We start from the raw sequence: 19,040 nt of genomic DNA, 5'->3' as shown, positions 1-19,040 counted from the left end.
AGGGTTTTTTTTTTTTTGGTTTGTTTTTGCAAAGGTACTTCTTTTCAGGGCTCACTTTTACTATCTTTACATTCAAGCTAAGAAAGAATGCTTATTGGTACTGCACAGCTAGAGGGACAAAGGTTTCTTCTTCAGTTCTCTTTTTTTTTTTCCTAATTAGTGTAAAACCAAACCAGCCAAAGGTGCTTTATGCATAATTCCTAATCCCTCTGTTCTTGGATTCTTTTATGCACCTATTTTCCATTTTTGCAGCTAAATTACAGCTTCTATGGATATATACTAGTAAGGACAGGATCTAGCCTCATCCACTGTAGGCAGATTTGATTTTTCAGAGTTATTATTAGTATACTCTGATCATATGTCATTTGTTAACATGTCAAAAGCCAACCACTTGAATATATGCTCCTTATAGTTATTAGATTCTAAACACATCAGTCCCTTCTTCAATCTTATTATGTGTTCTGATGATATAATAACTCTTTTGACCATGCAACCATCTAAGCTCTGAAATACTCCAGCTTTCAGTACACACTGCACAGTAGAAAACTGTGCAATAAGACTGCACAAAGAAATGTTACATTTGCACAACTGCAAATATATTGCAAATTGCAGAAAATTGCAATTGTTACCTATGCAGAATAGCACAGAGCAGGATTCTTAGGATTTCATCTAGATCCTGTTGCATAACTGCTGGTACTTTGAGGTCTGTAATGTGAGTGTAACAGGTATACTGAGTCTCAAATGGACAGCACACCTTGCAAATAGAGGGTTTTAATATAAGATATCAATGTTCTTATGGTTAATGGGCTATCTCCACTACCTTTGTGTACGTTCAAGTCTAATAATGGTTCAGCTCCTCCCAAATGTTTTTTAGATTTTGTTTTGCTCAGAAAAAGGATGCTGGATATCTGTATATCATATACAGAAGATGAATTTAAAATACATATACATATCAAGGAAATGTGTCTTGCTGCTCAAAACAAGTTTTATCAAAGATGCACTTACCCCTGCCTTAGAAATGAGCATCCAAAGGCACTTCGCAGAATTGACTTTATCATGAAGACATCTTTGAATTTAAACTATGTGTCAATGACTGGATATTAAAGAGCAGCTTTCTCTGTGAGTGTCATTAACTTCTTCCTTTAGAATATATCGTGCTCTTTGAACAAGAACACCCTACTATTATAACCCACTAATGAATCATGCTTCAGTTTCTGCTTTTGTCAACAGCTGCACCCACAAGCTCACCATGGTACTTGACTGCATATTCCTTTGGATAACTTCCTACAAATTTCATCTAACAACCTAGCTGTCCTCAGCTCCCTTTCAAATTGCTCATAGAGCTCTCTCTGCATTTCTGTCTTCAGCCCCCCTTTATAACAACAGTATGAAATCTGAATATTCTGTTCTAATGGTAAGAAATTTAATTATTCTCTTGTAAGAAGCAGGCTAATATCTGATCAATATTTCTGCATTATAACCAGCAGCATGCTTAGTGGATTAAAGACCACAGAGGAAGACATGATACCTGAAAATCTCAAGACTCTACAAAGCTATTTAATTAATTCATTAGCCTCACTAGACAATTTGAGACCCTTCAGAGACATTTTAAGGGTTATAAAGAGATGAAGCAGGGCTCAGATATACAGTTGGATTATCCTTTGGCTAGTATATAGACCTAGGTTTAAGGCGTAATCAACATTAGGATTTGAGTTTGGATTCAACAGAATTGGAGTCTTATAATGCTATTTTGAAGTCTCATGACAGCAGAAGAAAAGTTTTTGCAGTTAATCTTTTGAACCAGTGCTGTGAAAATCTGAGCTCTGCTCCGCCCAGCTGTCCAGTTCCTGTGTGCCTTTGAGTAAGTTTCTGAGATATCTTCCACTTTGGCACATTTTAGCCACCTTCTACCGTGTTTGTTCAGTGTAAATTCCTTAAATCAGGGATCCTTATTATGTGTTTTCTGCCATAATGGGACACTGATGCAGCTGGGTCCCCTGTAAATCCAATAGCTGGAAAACACTTACAAACCTGTTGTCCTTGTAAAATGCTAGTTTAGTGTCATAACTGTAAAAACAGGGCCCTTTGGGCTTAGAGTCCAAGGTAAAAGCTGAGATAGTGTATGTGTAACTACACAACCAGAGATTTTGCCCTCTTATTGAACTAAAATTATGAAGGGGATTTAAATTCGAAGATCCCAGTTTAGAATTTTCCTAATTTAAAATGAAATCTTTCATTGCTGTTGTTAGCTAAACCAAGAAACAGCATTTCTGTCTTACAAATATCGCTTGAACTGTATTTATCTGACAGCAAAAGTGAAAAAAATGAATAACTTAAGGATTATCAATTTGTTAAGTGTAAGCCCTGGAAAAAGAAAGGCCATATCTTAATTGATAAGGTTTTAAAAACTTGGCCATATTTAAGTCATTATAAAAACTCATCATACCATATTCCCTTTAAAAGTCCTTATCTGCTGAAAGTCTATGTCAGAAATGTTATTAATGTTAAAACAGCAATTATTTCCTCTACAGCTGATTAAGCCACATTAGCTTGCCACAAAGGGTGAAAATGTGCACTCACAGAGTCAGTATCTCTAAATTCTTCAGATTGGTACTAATACAGATTACAACGTAAGTGGAGGACGTTGGCAGTAAAAGCAATACATTGCAGCTAGCGAGAAGGTAGACTTGTTACTTCACCAAATAGATCAGCAAAAACTTTCTGATACATCCAAAAGATAAAATACTCTTTGAAAGGTGGTAGAGGAGTAAAGGGAAAAAATACAATACAGCAGAAAAGAAATCCTCTACTTTTGCATCCAAAATATAACAACTGCATTGTTAAAATATTCATCATCTGTTAATCTCTTCTTTACAAGACAGAATTACTGCTGTCTCTGCTATGCAACTGAAGGAACAGTCTACAAAAGGTTAATCAACTCAGACAAGTTTGAGCAGACATGGAAACAGATCTTGTGTCATCTGATTCTGTACCACCTCACCTATACTCTCGATTCTATACAGTTTTAGCTGTGTAATGGCCTGAGACAACTGATCTGAAGAACATACCAAAATTCTTAAGAAGTATGTTTCATAACAGGCTTCACCCTGCACTTTAATGCTTGGGAACACCATGACAAGAGCCTCTAGCATTATAACTTGAACCCAAGAAGTAGTTAGACCTGCTATAGTAAGGACAAAAATTTAGATATTCACTCTGGAGCTTTGCTCAAAAAAAAATAGCTCAAGTAATCAGTTATTGTATTTTCTGATTTGTTTGGCCCAGCTTTACTTTCACTGCCATTCCTTCTTTAATCCTTCCCTCCTAAATAGCCTAAAGATGCACAGGTTGCAATTCCCAAGGAGAACGACATCATCTTGTGCATTTTGGGGGGTGTTACTGAAGTATCACGGCTAAAAAGTTGAATGAAGGACCTTAGAAGAAAGAAAAAAAAAATGGATTTCAACACTATACAACAGCACACAGCACTACATTAGTGAATTTTAAGGAATCAAATTCAGAATATCTGGCACCCTGAATACCAGCTCACTGCAACAGAAACTCTCTTATCATTGAGCATCCTGCACGGATGGCCTCATTCCTGACTAAAACCTCTGACAGTACCGAGGGTGGTGGTGGGGAATATGAATTACTAGGGAACTCTGAAAAGTTGGGTGGTTTGAAGAGTCTAACTGGAGCTGGGATTAGCTGAAGTCTGCAGCAATACTGCACGACTGTGATCTTGCAAGACCATGATCTTTTCTGGGATCAACAGGGAGACAGTAAGAGGATTGTTTCCAAGATCAGGGACCCAGGTGTTGATGACTGGAAAAATGAAGATTGGGACAGGCTAAGTGTAAACATCAGCCCTACTGATAGAATAATCCCAAGGGGAGATGGTGCAAAAGAGCTCTTTAGGCTGAGATTCAACTGGCTTTTTTCTTCCTTGACCAAAGGACCAGACAAACTCTCCATAAACATAAGCAAAGCCAGTAAAGCTACGTATGAAATATTAAATAAAGCCTCTGTGGACTAGTGACCGTAAGTGCTATACCACAATCACACAGTGATGATTGATCCCTAGATCACTGCAGATGTTGGTTATTTAACTTAGTACCTAATTTACAGCTGCATTTTAGATGCTTAGAAAGGCAGTTTGCCATTCTGCATACAGCCAGAGGGGGAAGCCGTGTTTGTGAAAGCCTGCAGAAATTAAAGCCTGCATTAACTTAGGCAGAGCTGATCTTCTAAAACGCTAAACAGTCACAGAAAACACAAAGAGTTGATTTAAGAGGACCTAAAACCCCATAAATATACAGGAAATGTGGGTGTCCAGATTAGCTAAACTAGATTCTACAGGAGGCATTCTTGTCTTTGCAGTTGACAGTGTTTCCTATCCTCTCTGTCTTAAATTTGTTACATTTAAATATTTCATCCAACCAGTTTCAGTGGGAAATTACAAGTCTCTTCCATTCAACACCATATTCAGTAGAATTTCCTTTGGCACAGACTAAGGACTAGATTCAAGCCTTCTGAAATCCTTAGAAACACTTCAATAGATATGAACTGATTTCAGTACGTTTCTAGATTAAGCTTTATATTAATATATGAAATTTCTATTTCCTTAACATATTTAATGTTATTTCTTAAGTTAATGATATTTGTTCCATATTTCCATGTTCAATAACCACTCAGATTTACCACAGAGTGTTATTTTCTATGAAAAAAGTCCATGAAAAAGGTCTTTACTTTTCCAAGTCTTAACTTTCCAACCTTGATGGTCTTAGATCTCAACCTAAGCGATCAGTATATGGCATAGTATAACTATTAAAAACCTAAATATGCTTCCATAGGTATACAAAGACAAGGCAACACAATGAAGATGAGGAGAAATAAAATTTTACAACTGCACATTAAAACACCTCCCATCCAAACAATGCCAAAGAGGGAAGTTAACTTGGGGCACTTGCCACAGTGTGACTGGCCCTAAAATTAAATTAGAGCTAGCTTATATTTAAGTAATACTTGCTTTTAAACTGATCAGCCTTATCCAAGAGTATTAAGAATGCCATTTCCAATTTTCAGTAAGAAAATATCAAGATGCATTGGAAAATCAATGACTTACCTAATAAGCTCACACAGTCCCTTCTTTACTTGCCCTATGTACACTGATTGCTTTTGATTGGTTTTGCAGTTTCTTTTTCCTCTTGTGTGCATAGAGACTGTACTAAAATGTAATTCAGCCTCTTCCATTCCAAACTTTTTAGAGAAGCCAAACGGTGAAGAAAAAACAAAAAGTTTGAGACTTTGTTAAGAACTCCTTAAGACTCTTTCCAAAATGCATTTTTTTCAGTTGAGAATAATACATACATACATACGTATATATGTATATATACACACACACACATATATATATATATATAAAAACATTGAAAGCTATCCCCAGGTCAATTTGCTGACCTGTGACACCACTAATATTTGGTTCTCCTTATCTTATTTAGTCATGGAAATGAATGCTTATTATTTGTCCCACAACTTTAGGTCGCTTTCTTGCCACTTAACCAAAAAAATCCCTTTGGTTGCAATAAAATATTCTCAGCACTCTCTTATTATAGAAGAGTAAAGAAAGGATTAATGATCACAATCCAGGAATGTCAAATCTAGGTGCACTGGAACACAGGAGCTGCTTGACCCTGATTGCGTACTTGGTTCTGGGCAGCACTAATGGGAATATTTTGTCCTCTAATTCCCTGGACAACCTGCATGTGATAAGCATATCTCATATCCTGCATATGTTTTAAAATTTAAAGTTTTGAGACTTGAAGGTACAGAAGGTGTGTATGCAGTGGGGGTTATGGAAATATGATTTCTCTAATTTAGACTAAGAACATTTCCGATGTTTTATGGTTTCCCCAAGGAATCGTAGTACATCACATTTCATCTGCTCTACTTGTGCTGAGTTGCGTACTGTTTGTATGCAAACAGTGAAGCTCTGGGATGCACTTGCAAGAAGGACCCCAGAACTCAAAAGCGTGTGCTCTGCCTCCCAGGTTTCTCCCAGAGATGAGAACCCAGAATTTGTGTGAGGGCTTCAGCAGCTCCGCAGGGGCTCCTGTAAAAGGACAATCCTTGCCAAATCACATTCGCTTTCTCAGAAGCGTTCAGTAGTCTCAGTTTCAGTGGTTTGAGAAACAGCTCAGCTGTTCTCAGAAATTTTAGCTACGCAAGCAGCCACCTTGATTCTTTCGTGAATGGAGCTGGAGTGAAGGAGAGAAAGAGAACAATTCAATTGCTTCTGCTTTAATAAGAAAGTAATGACTACATGGAGAAGAGTGAGCTGGGTAGTGATAGCTTCAGGTATTCAAGAGAGGAACAAAACAGAACAAGCTGTCTGGCCTCTGAGCTTCTGCTTGCTTCAGAGGGTACAGGGATTTGAAGGAACGAAGCAAAGGCGAAATGAAGGGCCCACAGGATGGAGAACAAGTAAGAAGAAAAAAGGTATTTACCTTGCCCACAGTCCTGCAAGATGAGCATCTTGTCTAAGATCAAATCCTTTTGAAATGTGAAAAAAGTGAAGTCAAGACATTTAAATTAAATTAAATTTTCAAAACAGCAAGAGATCCATAATAAAATTGCATGGTTTAAAAACTGCTGCAGCAACAGCCTCACAAACTGTTGTGACAAAAGGAACCTGCACTCTGTTTCTTGATGCCAAGTACATGAGATATCACAGTGCTGTCTGTTGTATGATGAGGTCAAGAGCCTCTGTCTTCAGGGGTTAATTTTCTATTATTTCTACCACTCTTTGCTTCTAACGGAAGTTATTTTAATTGGTATGGTATTTACCCAGGCCCAAATGATAACCACAGAAACATTTTAATCGTGGTAGGCTCATCCACGTGGTACAGCTACTTGATGTGCTGGACGTAAGGCTGTCTATAAAAGCTAATATTTAATAAGATTCTATAAGCTACAAATGGGATATTAATACTTTATGTACCTCTAAGAAAATGTAAATAAGAAATGAAAAAATTGGTTTATATTCAAGGGGAAATAAAAAGCTGGTAATGCTGGCAGAGAATAAACTACCATAAGATTTAACAAACATCTATTCCAAGCATAACTATTCCAACTGATTGCCATAGTCTTGCATCACAAACCTTTACGTGGCAATAAAGTGTTAATGCAGACAGGTTAAGATTATTTTTATAAATACCCAAATCAGCTTCTAGACAGAAATGGATAGCTCAGAAAACCGAAATAACAATGCCATTTTAAACTTTTGAAAAGACTTACCTTCCAGAGAATCCCAAAACACTTTATCAACATAGCGATAATTTTATTCATTACAGGAATGAAAGCACCTCTAATGGAACTAAAAATGCCCTTCAAAATTAGTAATGAAGAACACTGAATCATAAGTAATTTCTCTTTATGTTCTATTGCTATAAATATCAGCATGGTTATTTCTGAATAGTTTGAGTTACACTGTTGTAAATATCGTAAACTCCACTTAATCATGAAATATATATTGAGGAAAAACACTTAATTAGTATATCGCCCTCAGAAATTATTTACCTAATGAAAGGGAATAGCAATGACTGCTGCTTAATGAGAACAATATTAGCATATATTCCATGTAATGGGATCTTTACTAAGGATTTCTATGGAGGTTAACCAGGTGTTAAATAGCCACAAAATTTTAAGTTTCAGTCTATTGATAAAGAACTTGCTGAAAGAGATACAGATTAAGTGAACAGAATGTCATTTCTGTTCTTGCATTTCAATTCCAGTATAGTATTTAATGTCAGCTGTCTCCATAATTCTAAAGTCAGGGACATGAGAACTGAATGTGAGGAAGTATTTGTAATGTTTGGGCAAACATTTACTGAATTCCTACAGGCAATTATAGCACTTACTTGTACAGCCGTAGAAACTGCACATGTAAATGGAACATGGGTCCCAAGTCTTTACAGATGATTATCCGCAAAATCTCTTCTAAATGTAAAAGCAACTTCATCAGGACGCCAGGATGTCTAATTAGATTTCCCAATTACCAAGATACAAATGTACCCCCAAACCAGCTGTAACTTTTAAAAAAATCTTTGCAAGCATGTTGTCTTACTCTCTTTCTTTCTCCACCTGCAGCTGTCCTGTGAACAGCTCACAGCTGAATGGTACAATTGTTCATCTACAGGACTGCGGCAGGAAACAATGTGATGGGGTCACTGGTTCATCAGGCAAGGGATAGAGACAAATAAGGCAATCACGCTTCCGAAACAACACAACATTGGAGTCCTAACTGCCAGCTGGAGGTGAGACGTGGTCTGGTGAACTAGTGTTATTTTAGGATACGAAGAGAGTCTATTCTCAAAATGCATTTTTAATATTCACTTCTGCAGAATCTTACCCCATTTTCTGGTTGCGTTATGTTTTCTCAGCAAGAGAAAGAATCTAAGAAAATTGCATTGGAAGAATGGCCAAGATGAACCCAAACTTATCTGCTTCTACTTCTACCCTGCACAGTAAGCTCAAGATGATTTTCTAAAGGCGAGATGGAATCACCAATGTTCAAAGCATTCTTATCCTGCACTGTGGTCTCCATGGCTGTATCTGCACTCTGCAGCCACTGCAGTCTCAGCAGTCATTTGATCCTTTCAAGGCTAAATTCTCATTTACATTGTCACAGCACTGGAGCACACTAGGCATACAGGGGGTGACCAATTGGACTGCCAGGGGAAGTACGCAGGTCCATATGACCTTTTCAGTGCATATCCTCAGGCAGTCTGGACAGGCTGATACCCAGAAAAGTCCTTGCCAGAAGCAATCCTAGTTCACCAAGCCATATCCTATGGCAGAGCTGGCATGTGGTCCCACAGATCCCACACAACTTGGGCAGTCATTCACCTGTGAGCCCACAGAAAAACATTTCAGAGTCATCTAGGCTGCCTAGTGTAACACAATAGTAAGGATAATAGACCCATGAGACATCATGGTCCTGCTTCCTTTGCCCCTCAGTACACCTATCCACTTAATGGCTCACAGCAACATGTTCCCATCCATGATGGACTACTCTCTCAGTCAGACCTGATGTCTGCCCATCTCAGTCATCCAAAGTCCAGTCCCTAGTAAGAACTGGGCAACAAGGCTGCCACTCCTGTGTGAGATGGCTTTTTGGGGCCAGGGGGTTGGCCTGAATGGTATCAGCTGGATGAATGCAGGCAGACAGGGAAGAAGGGAGGAGGCAGGCTTGGCCCTAGCCTCATACTGGGAATCGCTCTCTATCCATTTCACAACCATCACTGTACACCAGGAACTGGGCCAGCTGAATCCTTGCCTAATACAATTTGCTACTAAAGCAAGACATTCACCCATCCCTGTCCAGGGACATCTCCAAAGCGTTTACACATCAAGAAAGAGAGAGAAAAAGAAAGAGAGGCAGAGAGAATCCTGAGTATCTTTCCCTGCATTTTTCCAACAAACATCTCTGCATGAAGGAGCTAAAGGTTCCCTTTATCCTGAAAATAATTTGGACAATGTTCTCTCTTGAATCAGGATGTGTTCAGAGCGCATATGGTGATGGCTCATTGCCAGGGATATGTCTGAGGACAGCCCATATCAAACCTACACTGAAGGATTCCAAAAGCCAGATCCCACATAGCTTCAATTGTGTAAAAATGAAGGTTGGGGGCAGACTTCAGGAGAAGATAAGAGCACTTTGGGGCTGCTGTGTGTCACCTAGGAAAGGCAGCTGCTCAGACACACAATCCTCATATTATTGATTTACAGGCCAAAATGGGTAATATAGTAAGACAGGAAATAGTCTCCTCAGTCTCTTGTGACTTCTAAATGATGGCAGGATGTTGAGACACCCTGTTCTTTGCTCAGAACACCTGAAAATGGGAAAATGAATTTTATTTTTGTCCTGCATAGCAATAATATACTTTTTTCTGGCATAGAATAGGCATGTATCACTTTTACATGTGTTTTGTCTCCTGACAGGATGCTCTGGAGAACAACCTAAGCTGCCAGACCATTGATCCTCCAAACACTTTACCCTTACACTTGCAGTGCAGTGCCATCTTCCTGGGGCCTACTGAATCCAGCTGACTCCCAAACAAGCATGTCTTTCATGGGAGAGGGCATCTGGCTAATAGGAAGAGGCAGGGAACGCTTCGAGTCTACGGCCCCACATCTTCTCCCTCTTTTGTCACAAGGTGCTGGTGGACTTGTGGCACAGGTCAGTCAGTTTCCTATACAGAGGAGCCAAAAGCAGACAATTTGGAGCAGACAAGCTGGAGAAGAAACACACACTACACAGGCTTTATCAAGGCCTTGTGGGATAAACATTTTCTAAGAGTACCCTGTAGTGTGCCATAAAGTCTGTCTGGATTAGCCTTAAGGGTATGGATGTAAACAAGGTGGTTTTCTACTGAGCTTGTCCTTTGGGAGCAGCACAAACGTAGATGTTTTTGCTGCAAATGTCAAAACTTACTACATCCCGTTGGTACTGGAGTCCATTAACAGCTCCCCTACCAAAAGATTTAATACTTCCTTTCTTTACTTGTAGTTTAAGCGTGAAGCTGACAAAATTAAATAGGGGAGAAGCAGCACCCAAAACCCTATCCAAGGACAGATGTAGAAGACAGTGGATAGGAAGGTGGAATGCACAGTGGAATAAACAAGTAAATGAACTAGAAGAATGATTAGCATTCTTCTTTCTCTAGTACAATTCATATTACATGGAGTAGTCACACAGAATGCAAATAGCCTTTTTTATACTGGAACCTTCACATCTTTAGGGATATTCTACCTGCCTCTGCCCTGCTTTCTCCAGCTACACTGTCCACACAAATTGTTTTGGGAATCCTTTCCAATTCAACTACTCCATGAAAAGTGTATCCGAAATTGAAGAATTTCAGAAGTGTTTATATTTCTGCATGGGCACTTTTCCAAAAATTCCTCAAAGCAAACTTGCTGGAGGAGGAGAAAAGAATAAGAAAAGTGGGGAGAAAGAAAACAAGTGTATTATACAGTATTCATGCTGTCATTCTACAAGACTATTTTCAGTACATCTGCTGGCTTATCAGCTGCAAGTTTGCAAAGCAAGGAAAGCACACATTAAGGAAATCTTGCCAAAATAACAATTTGGATCTGATTTCAAGATCTAACTCTCACAGGCAGGGAAACTGCCAGATACTAATACCACAAAGTAAAAGGCATACACAATCATTTGCAAATCACAGGACTGCAATAGGATAGACAGGATTCTTAAAAGATAAAAATACATCTGCTTAATTACAAATTTCCTAATGCTGTTAGTTCTAATTAGACCTTAGCTGTATATCTGTAGTAATATGTTTTCTGCTGATAATCATCCTGAAGAGAAAACAACATAATTCTCATGAAGGAGGCAGAAAGAATTGAAGGTCTTTCTGTAAGGTGCAAAACTGGATGTATTCCTGGCTCCTCAAGTGTAAGTACAATCCTGAGCACAACACTGAGCCCCTTTGGCCTCAGTTTCTTCATTGTTAACGTTATCTATCTTTACGGCATTGCTGTAGACTTCTTAACATTTGAAATACACCATGAAATCTCGGGATGGGAGGCAAGGTATTAGTACCAAGATATTAGAAAGGCTTATTCATTGTAATATTCTAGCTGCCCATGCAAAACTGATCCTTCATGAACTCAAGAAGATTCTGTGCTTTTCTGAGTTAGTTCACAAAGTTTCATCCTTCAGGGCATATTTTGGATTTTAGCTTCTAATAAACTCGAAAACACACAGAGTTTTGCCTCATTTGAGTCTAAGACCTCACCTGGGAAATCCAATGTGAATATGACATGCTCTGGAGTACCTCAATATTTAAGACACAGTAAAAGACAGTGAGAGAGGGCTGAAACACATTATGATCTTACCGCAATAGCATGAGAGAAAGGCAGAAAGGAAAAACAAGATTTCTTCACTTTTAAGATTTAATATTACCGATTTCTCCACACTAAGCAGAGGAGCAGTTCTAGCTAGAAGCTTCCAAAAAGAAGAGAATCATGTAAGTCATGTCTGCATCCCACAGTGGAGCAGAGCAAAAATGACAGAGTGAGTGAAAACCACATTGGCTTCAGACTGCTGTAGCCTAGTTTTTCCTCAAGCTACAAGACCCATTAGCTTGGGCACAGTGCCATGCTAACACAGCTGAATAGGAACAAAGTATTACATCCAAGACATTACATGCTTTCAGGAACAAAGTATTATATCCAAACAGCACCGTGCTGCACTTTGTGATCTTTATGTGCACTTGAGATCTTTATATCCAACAAAGGAATTTGTGGCTGCGAGGAAAAAAAGATGCTTCACACAGTGCATTAAATGTTTTTATTACGGAATGCTGTTGCACTGGCATGGATGGAGCAGTGCCTCTCAAAAGTGGAAATGTACAGTACCCAGGGGAAAAGATGCCTTCCTTTTCCTGCTCCATCTAAGCTCTTCTCTTGTGGATGCAATAAAGAGACTCTGTTGAAAAGCAAAGACAAAGAAATCATTGCGGGAGATAAGATACTTTAAAAATCTCAAGTGAGCAGGAGGAGCAGCCTGCTACCTGCTGAGCCATGGTAGGGAAGCCTTTATCCTAGATCAAAGCCAGCTCTCAGCCAGGCTTTTTTTTTCCAGACAGCAGTGTGATCCACTGGGCATACTTATTCTAAATGAATGATAGCAAGAAGGAGTCCAGATACCATCCAGATAGAAGTGGAAGCAGTATTAAGCAGAGACAGCTTTAATAAAAGTTCATGAATTCTGAAGATTCATTTAGAGATGAATTAGCAAATGGATGCTTTCTCCAGAGATGCAGGAAGGAATATTCTCTTGTGCCTTCTGTAGCACACCAGTGCTAAATAGGGCATTCACGTACACAGAATTTGTTCTCTACAACTCCATAGCTTGCTTTCGTTAAAGTCTTTTGTGCAGTTTAGCCCAAGAATAATAAACAACAATGTAGCATATATATGTGCATATATTTAAATATTTAAAACACAAATGCAGTCCTAGACACAGGAAATTTAATTGTCCTGTAGGCATGTGGGATGTAATTATTAGTGTTATTCAGTTGGTGGGATTTTATAAAGTTCCAAGCCTGTGAATCTGTATATAAAAACTATACACAAATTTTAAAAATGTGTATTGTTAAATTTTATGTATCTATATTTCAGTATGCTGTTTTTTTCTCATTGTAAATGTGATTTAGAGGCAAAATCCTTGTGTAGATAGCAAAAATAATTTGTTATACTTATGACTTTACATGTATTTTAGCACCAGCTTTTTCAAAGCTCTGAGAAGCTTACCACAGCTGTCACATTTTTAGTATCAAATACAAAAGAAATACTTCCCACTTCTTGCTTAGAAGTTCTTCTTTTAAAATTTTTTTTTAAAATGTTTTTTACGTGTATCAAGAAGAGGCATTATTCAGCCCAGATGCAGCAATGGACATTCAATATGCAAAAAAGTTGATTTCAGTTAGAGCATGGCTCTGCAAAGCTACAAATTTTGAAAAGATGATTCCATTCTCCCAGAACTCAGGAATAAATATAGAACAACTTGCAGGTTTTTTAGAAGATTTCTAGACATTCGGAGCCGTTTTCTTCACGGTAGCAGTATAGGAGCTAAAGTATCTGCTTGTGGAGTCACAGAAATGGAAAACGCCTCCACTATTATTTTACATTTGTGTATAGCTCCCAAAAAAGATCTGTCACCTACCTCTTCTGTAGGATATGCAATATATGTAGGCTACATGATAGCAAGAGGTAGTCCATAGACTCCAGTGGTTCACCAGAAAGCCATGGTACTGGTTATCTGAGTACTCATTCACATGACACACTTAGACAGGAAAGACAGCAATTAGAACCAGATTTGATTTTGAATCTAACCTTATGCAGTTCTCAGAGTCACCTCTGACCGGAACAGGTAGCGGATGTTTTCACAATATCCATTGGCACTTTGATTGCTGCAGTGGTAAAACTTCAGCTCTCTGGCAAAAGGTCCTCAGCCTCAGGTAGGAGACAGGAGGATTTCATGCACTCATGCAGTTGCCAGCTCAGTGCCTCAGCAGATCAATGTGGCTGTGAGACATGCTTATAAACCTCACAGACTAAGAATCCACAGGATGTTTATATGTGAATTATTTTTTCCCATGCACCCATAGAGCAGCCAGGAACCTAAATGAAATAGTGTATTATTTGTATTTTGTTCTGACAAAACAGAAGTAATTCATCATATGAAAAGTTTCAATTAAGAAAAAAACACAGCTAAATTTAGGAGTATCAAAAATACCTTTTAGAGGTATTTTTAATTAAACTATAAAATCCTTCGTTTTTTAAGCCTATGGTCTAAAAATGTCAAATGGCACAAAACTGAACTGCAGCTCGAAATTTGTATCTAGATGTGAACACGATAGCTTGAACACTTCTAAGTATAGATTGACTTTTTTGACCAGTATGTTGAAAGAAACACCAGAGTTTTGAGCAACAAAATTTTTGTTAGCACACTAACACCTGAAAATCTATTTTTGTGCAGCAAATGCCACCTTACATTATATGAAGAAATGCCACCTCTCCTATTTGCAGACAGCTAGACACTTAACCACTGTGTGTCTTCAGGCACACATAGAGCCATGCAAAATGTAGGCATGAAATAGTGAATGCTTATCTTTACATATGCTTAACTTTGAGAGGAAGGTTGGCTCAGTGACAGGAGTCCTCAAGACAGCATTAGATTTTGAGTCAGTACTAATTTTTGCAATAGTCTGTGTAGACATTTGTGCTGATTATGAACCTGCCATCATTTGCATGTACAGAGGATTCCAATATTATTCTTTTTCTGCTGGTTAGCTGCATCAAATGACATCAGAGAACCTGACAGATATGGACTGGATCTGACAGGCTGGCTATTTTTATAAAATCTGTATCTCTTACATGAGCTTAAACAACCAGCTAGGGTTTATGTTATTTTGTTTTTCGCTCCACATGGTAGACACAAGTTGATTTCCTGATCATTAGCAGGGACCAACCCTTATCACCCTTATCTGCAGAGTTCTTGGATGTCTTCCTGCAAAGTCCACACCACTCCATTCACTCAGGAACAGTGATCACCAGAACAGTCACAATCCCTAGACTACCGTGGAACTACAGAAAAGAAATCCGAGGGAAAGAAATACCGAGAGATATCAACAAGCCTATGGTGTAAATACCACAATGCTCCTACAGAAATGCTTAAATTCACTTTGCCAGACCTGCCTACAAAACAACTACTTAGTACATCCTACCTGTATAATTCATATCTTAGCTCCGCTTAGGCAAAGGAAGAGTAAGACTTCTGAAGCAGAGCAGTTTCCCTGAAGAAAACTGCCACTTTGTTAGATAAACACTGACAGACTTGTTAACCACAAAATAAAAGAGTTTGAGTCCAATGAAGAGTCAGAAAAGAATCCGTAGTCCTGATGTGGACTGGTTCTGTTTCTTAGTAAGAAAAACATCTTCCACTCATGCCACATTGAGAAAGTGGATAGAGCAGTACATTGACTAGAAGTCTATAATTACTATTTTTTTCAGTAGAAATGGTGCTAAAGATTGTTAAGAAGAGCATACAATGACTTTCAGGTTCTATTTCTCATATTAGCTAAGAAAAAACATTTATCTAATACATGGCAGGAAGCTGAGTAGGAAAGACTACTTCCTCCCCACTGTCCATCATTCTGTATGTTCTATACTATCCTCCCGAGAGATCCCCACAGATCTCTGAATAAGCTAGTTCTGCAAAAACATCCACAATAGATATAGCCCTGTGCGGCCTTCTGAATTACCAGTTGCACTTAGAACTCTATATAGAAAAACGTTTCTGAAAGAAGAAATATTCAGGAGCTGTATTTCTTTATTTAACATTGCTCTATGCTACTGCACACTAGTTCACTAAACCGGGTGAGTATTTTGGCAGCATTTAGTGGCTATGGAAATGTCTTCAAGACAAACACTTTAAAGTAATGGAATTAATATTAAGCTCATCACATGGGGAAGCCAGAAGATCTGAGAATCTATATCTGCAGGTTGCAATACATACACAGATGATCTGTGTTCAACAGTCTCAAGACAAAGTAAGTACCTACCGGACTACAAGAGAGAAATTAAACAAAAAATATACCAATACTGAGGAAAAGTGGAACATTTCATTTCTTTTTCAATAATTTAATAGTTTCAGTAGTTTTGAATATATTTCCTGGCTACATGTATGTACTGCACCTCCTCGTGCAGAGGAAATGAAAAATGATCAAAATCAACCACCATCCTTTTGAAAGCAGGATCTGTCCCTTAGGATGAGAATACAGACTGCTTTGGACAATAGGGACATAATTCAACTGGAGTCTTTGAAATTTTCTGTAATTCAAATAAAACAAATAAAAATATGATCCCTAGAGGCCAAACTCCATCTCTGGGTAAGTAAGTCTGATTATCTGCAAAATGGCATTTTGTCGAAATACTAAGAGACACTTAAATTATAGCAGCACTGAAAAAAAAACCCAAGAAACTGTGAAGATAAAGTATGAGAAATAAGAAAATGAGAATATGGAAATTACACTCAAGTGATTAAAAAAAATTAGAAAAGAGATTTATAAAGTAATAATCTTCCACTGTTAATGAAACAGAATTTGGGTCACTCTTACTGTACATTATCTAATGCCTAATTTTATGCCTGAAAGGAGGCTGACACTGAAAAGAAAATTAGACTGTACAAACCAAACGCTTTAACTACTTTTACTGCGTTCTGTATTCATATTTAGTTAGGTAGAGGCAGGACTGCAGCCCATAATCTTAATTTGCATCAGTTGCCAGAAATTCATTTTGCCTGCTCTTTGTGGTCTCTTTCACACAATGCACTGCATCTGTTCAATATTAGTAATCAAATTAACAGACTGCCTTTCACCCATGTAGACAAACATTTTTATTCTCCTGTCGAGGCCTGTTCCGGAGCCAGGACAGTTCACTTGCTGACTCAGGGGACACCTAGGGATAAATGTAACCCTTGGCATAAAGCTTATTATTCAAAAATAAAGCTCTGTATATTCTTTATCTAGACTGCGTAAGATTTCAGGGGCCCTGAAGTCCTCATCTTGAGTAATGGGGAAGAGGAAACCCCCCAAAACCCACAAACATTCGTGTGCGTGCCTGTGAGTCTTACATGGCACAGACAAATGTAACCATATTTGGTAGCAAAACAGAAATGAAACCCAGAAACTCTTGGAAGCGCATTTCCACACGGTCCAGCTACTCTGCTGTTATTGGAAGTGTCACAAGCTAGCAATAATTATTTGTATCTGTTGAGCACTGGAAGTGACCCGCACTGTACATGCATTTCAAACACAACAACACTTTATATACAAGTTGGACTCTTTCAAAAGTAGTTTTAAATTTTCAGCATAGCTGTAGGTTCATTCCATGTTTTATGTCGACTGCAACTAAACACACTTCCTGGAGGAAAAAGGCATTTAAAGGCAGCAATGCTGCCCCAAGACAAGACCACTGCAGAATATTCATAGGAAAAAAATTCATAGAAAAAACAATCTGTAGAAAATTATTATGTAGATAAGTCACTGATGTAGGGAAGGATCAAACGAACCTTCTTAAATCTGTGAAAATGAATTTACTTCTTTATCTCTTATTGTATCTCTCAGTATGGGGTATGGATCAGTCATGATCATAACTACAAAAACACCACATACCTTTCACAAACATTTTAGGGAAAGTCAGCATCACTTGGGCATAGGGATTCCCCTAATATGCTAAGGTTTTCAGCTGAGAAGTATTTAAGGTCAAAATCTTCAAAAACCCCACACCAGTCACCAAAATCGGCAGGATGCCAAAACAGGAAAGCTCTGTCTATAGTAACCTCTATTGTATATGCCAAGTAGAACTTGTTTTCAACAAAAGTTTCAACGAACAAGGTATCTTTTGGTTAAAAAGTTTCAAATCTGAATACTCCACCAACTTTAGCAGCAGGGATACAGTAAAAGTTCCTCACAGGTTTTCTATGTATAAAGAGGCATTCACAAAGAGGAGCGGAAGGAGAACTCTGCTGTTCAATAGCCCCATGTTTCTGGGGGTAAATTAAATGGATAAATTAACTGCACAAGCTTAAGATTAATTGCTATTGCTTGCTATTGCTTAACAGCTATGATGGGCTTGTGGTCACAAATTTTCACAGTGTTCATCCACAGCGGTCTGGCTTACCATCTCAAAGTCTCAAGTGTTTTATTATATACACAAAGGATCCCACTAACTTCACTGGGATGAGAACCCTCATCAGACTAACTCCAAATATGTAATTTCCCTGACACCAGCTGGCTCCTTGCTTATGCAAAAACCACTAAAATTCAGATTTTACAGAATATTGAACAATATGTGTATTGAACAGAATAACACACTGAATTCTTGAATGAATTGTGTGTGCTGAGCTCTGAAACAACAGACTGCAATTTAGGCAGGAAGCTGTCACTTTCATTCTATGTTTGTGCTACCATAACAGCCGACTCCACTTTTCAAATTTTGCTACCAGAAAAAACCAACAGCAGCAGAAACAAAAATGACTGTTCTACAAAGAACCACTTGTTTTGTTAGCTTTTCACAGTGCCTGTAAAAGTATATGAACTGACAGCTCTCTAGTGTACAGCCTCTTTGTGCTGTCCCGGCGTCCGCTTTATATATTCCTAGGTCTACAGTATTAAAATGTGCCATGTTCAAAACTTCAGTCACATAGCTGTGCAATGTATTTTTTACCAGATTTCCTGCGTGAACTACGAGCCCTACCACTTCATCCTGAAGGATTCAAGACCTCAGCACATACTTCTGAGAGTGTGCCACTAAATTTACCTACCTCTGATTCGAGCATGGTGGAAAATCAGTATTTGGGTGGTCTCTTTTCATTGGTCCTTGTGGTCTTTGGGTGGTCAACTCTGGGCCAGATTTCTCACCTACTGTGAAAACTCTGATCTGATCCAAGA

The sequence above is a fragment of the Rhea pennata genome, chromosome Z (genome assembly GCF_028389875.1).
Source record: "Rhea pennata isolate bPtePen1 chromosome Z, bPtePen1.pri, whole genome shotgun sequence".
NCBI classification, from domain to species: domain Eukaryota; kingdom Metazoa; phylum Chordata; class Aves; order Rheiformes; family Rheidae; genus Rhea; species Rhea pennata.
Note: the sequence above shows the minus strand (reverse complement) of the source record.